We start from the raw sequence: 10,100 nt of genomic DNA on the forward strand, positions 1-10,100 counted from the left end.
ACCATTGCCTCTCTGATGAAGCGTGAGTAGTTTACAACAGACCTACGGGTCCATAGCTAGCAGCTAGATGGTTTCTTCTCTCTCTTTGATTCTCAATACAAAGTTCTCCTCTATGTTCTTGGAGATCTATTCGATGTAATACTCTTTTGCGGTGTGTTTGCCGAGATCCGATGAATTGTAGATTTATGATCAGCTTATCTATGACTATTATTTGAATCTTCTCTGAATTCTTATATGCATGATTTGATATATTTGTAAGTCTCTTTGAACTATCGATTTGGTTTGTCCAACTAGATTGGTTTTACTTCCAATGGGAGAGGTGCTTAGCTTTGGGTTCAATCTTGCGGTGTCCTTTCCCAGTGACAGTATGGGCAGCAAGGCACGTATTGTATTGTTTCTATCGAGGATAACAAGATGGGGATTTCATCATATTGCTTGAGTTAATCCCGCTACATCATGTCATCTTACTTAATGTGTTACTCTGTTCTTAGGAACTTAATACTCTAGATGCACGCAGGGGTTGGTCGATGTGTGGAGTATTAGTAGTAGATGCAGAATCATTTCGGTCTACTTGACACGGACGTGATGCCAATATTCATGATCATTGCCTTAGATATCGTCATAACATTGCGCTTTTTCTATCAATTGCTCGGCAATAATTTGTTCACCCACCGTAATAATTTCTATCTTGAGAGAAGCCTCTAGTGAAACCTATGGCCCCCGGGTCTATTTTCCATCATATAAGTTTCCGATCTACAATTTTAGTTTCCTATTTACTTTCTTTGCAATCTTTTACTTTCCGTTCCATAAACCAAAAATACCAAAAATATTACTTTACCGTTTAACCATCTACATCAGATCTCAGTTTGCAAATAACCATGAAGGGATTGACAACCCCTTTATCGCATTGGGTGCAAGTTGGTGTTTGTTTGTGCAGGTATTTGGTGGCTTGTTGCGTTGTCTCCTACTGGATTGATACCTTGGTTCTCAAAAGCTGAGGGAAATACTTACTCTACTTTGCTGCATCACCCTTTCCTCTTCAAGGGAAAAACCAATGCAAGCTCAAGAGGTAGCAGGAAGAATTTCTGGCGCCATTGCCGGGGAGATCTACGCCAAGCCGAGACATACCAAGTACCCATCATAAACCCTCATCCCTCGCATTACATTATTCGCCATTCGCCTCTCCTTTTCCTCTCCCCCACTTCTAAAACGATTTTTGAAAAGATTCGCCTTTTCTTCGCCCTTCTTCCGTTCGTCTTCTTCGTTTGCTTTTTGTGTGCTTGTGTGTTGGATTGCTTGCTTTGTCACGATGGCTCAAGATAATACCAAATTGTGTGACTTTTCCAATACCAACAACAATGATTTTATCAGTACTTCGATTGCTCCCGATGCTAATGCGGATCTTGTGAAATTAATACCGCTTTGCTAAATCTTGTTATGAAAAAGATCAATTTTCCGGCCTTCCCAATGAAGATGCCACATCCCATCTTAATAATTTCATTGATTTGTGTGATATGCAAAAGAAAAAGGATGTGGATAATGATATTGTTAAATTGAAGCTATTTCCGTTCTCGCTTAGGGATCGCACTAAAACTTGGTTTTCATCTTTGCCTAAAATAGTATTGATTAGAAACGATATTATGAATTTTAAGCAACTTGATCATGAACATGTTGCACAATCTTGGGAGAGGATGAAATTGATGATTAGAAATTGCCCTACTCATGGTTTGAATTTGTGGATGATTATACAAAAAATTTATGCCGGATTGAACTTTGCTTCGAGAAATCTTTTAGATTCGGTCGCGAGAGGTACTTTTATGGAAATTACTTTAGGAAAAGATACTAAACTCCTAGATAATGTTATGGTTAATTATTCTCAATGGCATACTGAAAGATCTTCCACTAATAAAAAAGTGCATGTTATTGAAGAGATTAATGTTTTGAGTGAAAAGATGGATGATCTTATGAAATTGTTTGCTAGCAAGAGTGCTCCTATTGATCCTAATGATATGCCTTTTTCTACTTTGATTGAAAACAGTAATGAATCTATGGATGTAAATTTTGTTGGTAGGAACAATTTTGGTAATAACGCGTGTAGAGGTAATTTTAATACTCGGCCGTTTCCTAGTAATTTCTCTAATAATTATGGTAATTCCTACAACAATTCTTATGGAAATTATAATAAGGTGCCCTCTGAATTTTAGAATAATTTTAAAGAATTTATAAGTTCGCAAAAGAATTTCAATGCTGTGATTGAAGAAAAATTGCTTAAGATTGATGATTTGGCTAGAAACATGGATAGAATTTCTCTTGATGTTGATTCTTTGAAACTTAGATTTATTCCACCTAAGCATGATATCAATGAGTCTCTCAAATCCATGAAAATTTCCATTGATAAGTGCAAAGAAAGAACTGCTAAGATGCGTGCTAAAAAAGATCGGTTTATAAAAGCGTGTTCTTATAGTTTCCATGAAAATAATGATGAAGATCTTAAAGTGATTGATGTGACTCCTATTGAATCTTTGTTTCCCAATGTGAATCTTGATAAATATGGGACTGGAGATGAGTCAACTTTAGTTAGAAGGCGTCCCAATGATTCGGAGTTTTTAGATCTTGATGCAAAAATTGATAAAAGTGGGATTGGAGAGGTCAAAACTTTTGGTAGCAATGAACCCACTCTTTTGGATTTCAAGGAATTTAATTATGATAATTGTTCTTTAATAGATTGTATTTCCTTGTTTCAATCCATGTTGAATTCTCCTCATGCTTATAATCAAAACAAAGCTTTTACTAAACACATCGTTGATGCTATGATGCAATCTTTTGAAGAAAAGCTTGAATTGGAAGTTTCTATCCCTAGAAAACATTATTATGAGTGGGAACCTACTATTAAGACTAAGATTAAAGATTATGAATGCTATGCTTTGTGTGATTTGGGTGCTAGTGTTTCCACGATTCCGAAAACTTTATGTGATGTGTTAGGTTTTCGTGAATTTGATGATTGTTCCTTAAATTTGGATCTTGCGGATTCCACTATTAAGAAACCTATGGGAAGGATTAATGATGTTCTTATTTTTGCAAATAGGAATTATGTGCCCGTAGATTTCATTTTTCTTGATATAGATTTCAATCCTACATGTTCTATTATTCTTGGTAGACCTTTCCTTAGAACGATTGGTGCAATTATTGATATGAAAGAGGGGAACATTAAATTTCAATTTCCGATAAGGAAATGCATGAAACACTTCTCAAGAAAGAAAATTAAATTGTCTTATGAATCTACTATGAGAGCCACTTATGGATTGGATGCCAAAGATGATAATACTTAGATCTATTCGTGTTTTATGCCTAGCTAAGGGCGTTAAACAATAGCGCTTGTTGGGAGGCAACCCAATTTTATTTTTGTTCTTGCGTTTTAGGTCATGTTTTGCAATAAATATTTCATCTAGCCTCTGGTTACATGTGGTTTTGTGTTTTAATTAGTATTTGTGCCAAGTTAGACCTTTGGAATAGCCTACGGTGATAGGTGATTTGATCTTGCTGAAAAACTGAAACTTTTGCGCTCACAAAAACAATTCTAATTTTTAGCTTAAGAGTGGTTTTTAGTTGATTATTTTTGAAGAAAATTAATAGGAAAATTGTCTAGGACTTCCTAATTTCTCAGGATTTTTAAAGTTACATAAGTATTCAAAATATCCAGATTGCTACACACTGTTCTGTTTTTGACAGATTCTGTTTTTCGCGTGTTGTTTGCTTATTTTGATGAATCTATGGCTAGTATTAGGGGGTATGAACCATGGAAAAGTTGGAATACAGTAGATATTACACCAATAAAAATAAAGAATGAGTTCAAAACAGTACCAAAAGTGGTGGTTTATTTTCTTATACTAACGGAGCTTACGAGATTTTCTGTTGAAGTTTTGTGTTGTGAAGTTTTCAAGTTTTGGGTAAGCATTTGATGGACTATGGAATAAGGAGTGGCAAGAGACTAAGATTGGGGATGCCCAAGGCACCCCAAGGTAATATTCAAGGAGGCCAAAGAGCCTAAGCTTGGGGATGCCCCGGTAAGGCATCCCCTCTTTCGTCTTCGTCTATCGGTAACTTTACTTAAGGCTATATTTTTATTCACCACATGATATGTGTTTTGCTTGGAGCGTCTTGTATGATTTGAGTCTTTGCTTTTTAGTTTTCCACAATCATCCTTGCTTTACACACCTTTTGGGAGAGACATGCATGAATCGTGATTTATTAGAATACTCTATGTGCTTCACTTATATCTTTTGAGCTAGGCAATTTTGCTCTAGTGCTTCACTTATATCTTTTTAGAGCATGGTGGTGGTTTTATTTTATAGAAATTGATGAACTCTCATACTTCACTTATATTATTTTGAGAGTCTTTAGAAACAGCATGGCAATTTGCTTTGGTTATAAAATTAGTCCTAATATGATAGACATCCAAGAGGGATATAATAAAAACTTTCATATAAAGTGCATTGAATACTATGAGAAGTCTGATTCCTTATGATTGTTTTGAGATATGAAGATGTTGATATTAGAGTCATGCTAGTGAGTAGTTGTGAATTTGAGAAATACTTGTGTTAAGGTTTGTGAGTCCCGTAGCATGCACGTATGGTGAACCGTCATGCAACGAAGTTGGAGCATGAGATATATTTTTTATTGTCTTCCTTATGAGTGGCGGTCGGGGAAGAGCGATGGTCTTTTCCTACCAATCTATCCCCCTAGGAGCATGCGTGTGGTACTTTGTTTCAATGACTAATAGATTTTTGCAATAAGTATGTGAGTTCTTTATGACTAATGTTGAGTCCATGGATTATACGCACTCTCACCTTTCCGCCATTGCTAGCCTCTCTTGTACCGCGCAACTTTCGACGGTGCCATAAACCCACCATATACCTTCCTCAAAAAAGCCACCATACCTACCTATTATGGCATTTCCATAGCCATTCTGAGATATATTGCCATGCAACTTTCCACCGTTCCGTTTATTGTGACACGCTCCATCATTGTCATATTGTTATGCATGATCATGTAGTTGGCATCGTATTTGTGGCAAAGCCACCGTTCATAATTCATTCATACATGTCGCTCTTGATTCATTGCACATCCCGGTACACCGCCGGAGGCATTCACATAGAGTCATATTTTTGTTCTAGTATCGAGTTGTAATTTTTGAGTTGTAAGTAAATAGAAGTGTGATGATGTTCATTATTAGAGCATTGTCCCATGTGAGGGGAAAAAAGAGAAAGGCCAAATAAAAAAACGCCCAAAAAAATGAGAGAAAAAGAGAGAAGGGACAATGTTACTATCCTTTTGCCACACTTGTGCTTCAAAGTAGCACCATGATCTTCATGATAGAGAGTCTCCGACATTGTCACTTTCATATACTAGTGGGAATTTTTCATTATAGAACTTGGCTTTTATATTCCAATGGTGGGCTTCCTCAAAATGCCCTAGTTCTTCATGAGCAAGCAAGTTGGATGCACACCCACTTAGTTTCTTCTCTGAGCTTTCATAAACTTATAGCTCTAGTGCATCCGTTGCATGGAAATCCCTACTCACTCTCATTGATATCTATTAATGGGCATCTCCATAGCCCGTTGATACGCCTAGTCGATGTGAGACTATCTCCTTCCTTTTGTCTTCTCCACAACCACCGTCTATTCCACCTATAGTGCTATGTCCATGGCTCACGCTCATGTATTGCGTGAAAGTTGAAAAGGTTTGAGAACATCAAAAGTATGAAACAATTGCTTGGCTTGTCATCGGGGTTGTGCATGATTTGAATATTTTGCGTGATGAAGATGGAGCATAGCCAGACTATATGATTTTGTAGGGATAAGCTTTCTTTGGCCATGTTATTTTTAGAAGACATAATTATTTTGTTAGTATGCTTGAAGTATTATTGTTTTTATGTCAATATTAAACTTTTGTTTTGAATCTTACGGATCTGAACATTCATGCCACAATAAAGAGAATTACATGGATAAATATGTTAGGTAGCATTCCACATCAAAAATTCTATTTTTATCATTTACCCAATCGAGGACGAGCGGGAATTAAGCTTGGGGATGCTTTATACGTCTCCAAAGTATCTATAATTTTTTTATTGTTCCATGCTATTATATTATCTCTTTTGGACTTTTTATATGCATTAATATGCTATTTTATATGTTTTTTGGGACTAACCTATTAACCTAGAGCCCAGTGCAAGTTTCTGTTTTTCCTTGTTTTAGAGTTTCGCAGAAAAGGAATACCAAACGGAGTCCAAACGGAATAAAACTTTCGCGATGATTTTTCTTAGACCAGAAGACACCTAGGAGACTTGGAGTGCAAGTCAAAAGAGCCACTAGGTGGCCACATGGGTGGAGGGCACGCCCAGGGGCGTAGGGCGCGCCCCCCGACATTGTGGGCTCCTCAGTGACCCCCTGACCTAGATCTTCCTCCTATATATTCTCAAATACCCCAAAAACTTCCAGGGGAGCCACGAAACCACTTTTCCACCGCTGCAACCTTCTGTACCCGTGAGATCCCATATAGGGGCTTTTTCCGGCATCCTACCGGAGGGGGATTCGATCACGGAGGGCTTCTACATCAACACCATTGCCTCTCCGATGAAGCGTGAGTAGTTTACCACAGACCTACGGGTCCATAGCTACTAGCTAGATGGCTTCTTCTCTCTTTTATTCTCAATACAAAGTTTTCCTCGATGTTCTTGGAGATCTATTCGATGTAATACTCTTTTGCGGTGTGTTTGCCGAGATCCGATGAATTTTGGATTTATGATTAGCTTATCTATGAAAATTATTTGAATCTTCTCTGAATTCTTATATGCATGATTTGATATCTTTGCAAGTCTCTTTGAACTATCGATTTGGTTTGGCCAACTAGATTGGTTTCTCTTGCAATGGGAGAAGTGCTTAGCTTTGGGTTCAATCTTGCAGTGTCCTTTCCCAGTGACAGTAGGGGTAGCAAGGCACGTATTGTATTGTTTCCATCGAGGATAACAAGATGGGGTTTTCATCATATTGCTTGAGTTAATCCCGCTACATCATGTCATCTTACTTAATGCGTTACTCTGTTCTTATGAACTTAATACTCTAGATGCAGGCAGGAGTCGGTCGATGTGTGGAGTAATAGTAATAGATGCAGAATTGTTTCGGTCTACTTGACACTGACGTGATGCCTATATTCATGATCATTGCCTTAGATATCGTCATAACTTTGCGCTTTTCTATCAATTGCTCGACAGTAATTTGTTCACCCACCGTAATAATTTCTATCTTGAGAGAAGCCTCTAGTGAAACCTATGGCCCCGGGGTCTATTTTCCATCATATAAGTTTCCCATCTACAATTTTAGTTTCCTATTTACTTTCTTTGCAATCTTTTACTTTCTATTCCATAAACCAAAAATAATACTTTACCATTTATCCATCTATATCAGATCTCACTTTGCAAATAACCGTGAAGGGATTGACAACCCCTTTATCGCGTTGGGTGCAAGTTGGTGTTTGTTTGTGCAGGTATTCGATGGCTTGTTGCGTTGTCTCCTACTGGATTGATACCTTGGTTCTCAAAAGCTGAGGGAAATACTTACTCTACTTTGCTGCATCACCCTGTCCTCTTCAAGGGAAAAACTAATGCAAGCTCAAGAGGTAGCACCTGCCTACCTGCCGATCTCACGGCCTTGCTCGATGAACAGGAAGGAAATGGGAGACAATAGTTTACCCAGGTTCGGGCCACCTTTGGGTGTAAAAACCCTACTCCTGCTTGTGGTGGATTGGCCTCGAGGTGGGCAGAGGATGAACTAGTATAGTGGAAGAACAACCTCAGGAGGTGTGTTCTTGAGCTGGTGAGAGAGAGGATGGTCTTATTGATCTGATCCCTTTCTATGGTGGTGGCTAGGCTATATTTATAGTGGCCTCGGTCCTCTTCCCCCAAAATGAAGGCGGGAAGGGATCCCACAACGGCCAAATTCGAAGGGAGACAACTAGTACATCTTATCCTGGTGAAAGGTGGTCTTCACCTGCAAAGCCTCTAGTCGTGACACCGTGGTGGGATCGGCGATGACCTCCGCCTTGTCGTCCTGGTGGTCCTGGTCTTGTTGCATGGAAATAGAAACATTTGGCTGATTCCTCGGGACTCCGCGCCTGTGCTTGCCTCTTTAGCACCAAAGAGGAAACTGTTGTACTGCGCTCGCTGGCGCCCGCCTGGTCTTGGTCGTCATGGCTTGCGTCATCCAAACCTCACGAGGTGGAGGCTTGCATAGAGAGCTCCGCTCCTCAGGAGCCAGCCTTAGGAGGCCGCTCCTTCTGGAGGTCGTGGTGTCGTCTGCCTCGCGAGGATTGGCCCCTCGCGAGGGTCTTGTGTTGTTGATGTTGAATGTGGGCTGTACCAGGCCGTTGATGGAGCCTCGCCGTGGGCCGCAGGCAGGCAAGTCTGGGTACGCCCGTTCCCAGAATGCTGACAGTAGCCCCCGGGCCCAAGGCATGCTCGGACTTGGCTTCGAGGAAAAGCCAAAGGGCAAGGGCGGAGCGCTGCAGGCCCCAACCGCATGCGGCCTCGATCAACGCGTGACGCTTGATGGGACGTGGGCACCTCCGCTTCCCCATGCCGCCTCAGGAACTGTTCGACTTGACAAGAGCATGCTGCATGCAGAAAGGTCATCATTACTGGGATCATGGAGGCCGGCGATTAGCCTCCCTCCGGCTATAAATGAGGAGAGGGGCAGAGCCCCCCTTGCGCATCTCCATCTTCTCGTTGCTTGATCCTTCTTCTTTCTCGCCGTCTTGTCGTAGCATCCATGGCACCGATCAGGAGGTTTTCCACCGCGAAGAAGGGAAAAGCCACTCGGGAGGAGCCAGGGCCACTCCCACCGAAGAAATGGCTCGGACGCTCTCACGCCGGCGAGGGGCAGGAGGTGACGCAGCCTTGGTACGAGCGTCCTCCGCCTGGCTTCCCGATACCCATGTACGCCCACGCGCAGAGTCCTGGGCAGGGTGGTAGTGCCCAGCGCCGCACTGCCGGATTTTGGGTTCCGGCAAAACCCTTAAGGTTCGAACTCTGGGGTGCGCATGAAGATCTCTCCCTCCCTCTAGCTCGCTCACTCACCACGATCTCAAAGCTCAGCACATCGAACTCGAAGAACAAGGGACACAAGAGTTTATACTGGTTCGGGCCACCGATGTGGTGTAATACCCTCCTCCAGTGTGGTGTGGTGGATTGCCTTGTAGGCTGAGAATGAACAAGTACAAAGGAAGAACAGCCTCCTGAGGAGAGGTGTTCTTGAGATCGGTGAGCTTGTGTGGTTGATGATGATCAGAATGACGCCCTCTCGCTAAGGTGGTGGCTAGTCCTATTTATAGAGGCCCTGGTCCTCTCCCCAAATGTTAGGCGGGAAGGGATCCCACAACGGCCAATTCAAAGGGGGACAGCTAGTACAAGCTATCCTGACAAAAGGTGGTCTTCGCCTGCCAAAGGCTCTAGTGGTGACGCCGTCGTGGTCTCCGTGATGACCTCCATCCTACCGTCCTGCTGGTCTTGGTCTCGTTGCACCGATATGGAAACCTTTTCCTGATGCCTCGGGACTCCTCGCCTGCGCTTGCCCCTTTAGCACCAAAGAGGCAACGGGTACTCTGCACTCGCTGGCACCCGCCTAGTGCCCGCCTGGCCTTGGTCGTCACGGGAACCTCATGAGGTGCCCCTCGCCTTGATCTCTCCGCTCCTCGCGAGCCAGCCTAGTGAGGCCGCCCCTAAGGAGGTCTTGTGTCATCCGCCTCGCGAGGCTCGGCCCCTCGCGAGGGTCTTGAGTGTTTGCTGGTGAAGATGGGCCATACCAGGCCGCTAGAGGAGCCACGCTATGGACCGCAGGCAGGCAAGTCTGGGCACCCCCGTTCCCAGAACGCCGACAGTAGCCCCCGAGCCCAAGGGCGCTCGGACTTGGCTTCGAGGCAAAGCCAAAGGGCAAGTGCGGAGCATCGCGGGCCCCAACCACTTGCAGCCCTGATTGACATGGGCGCCCCCGCTTCCCCACGCTGCCTCGGCAACTGCCCGACTTGACGAGTCCCTGGTGCACGTGGAG

This window comes from Triticum aestivum, chromosome 5D (assembly GCF_018294505.1).
Source record: "Triticum aestivum cultivar Chinese Spring chromosome 5D, IWGSC CS RefSeq v2.1, whole genome shotgun sequence".
Lineage (NCBI taxonomy): Eukaryota > Viridiplantae > Streptophyta > Magnoliopsida > Poales > Poaceae > Triticum > Triticum aestivum.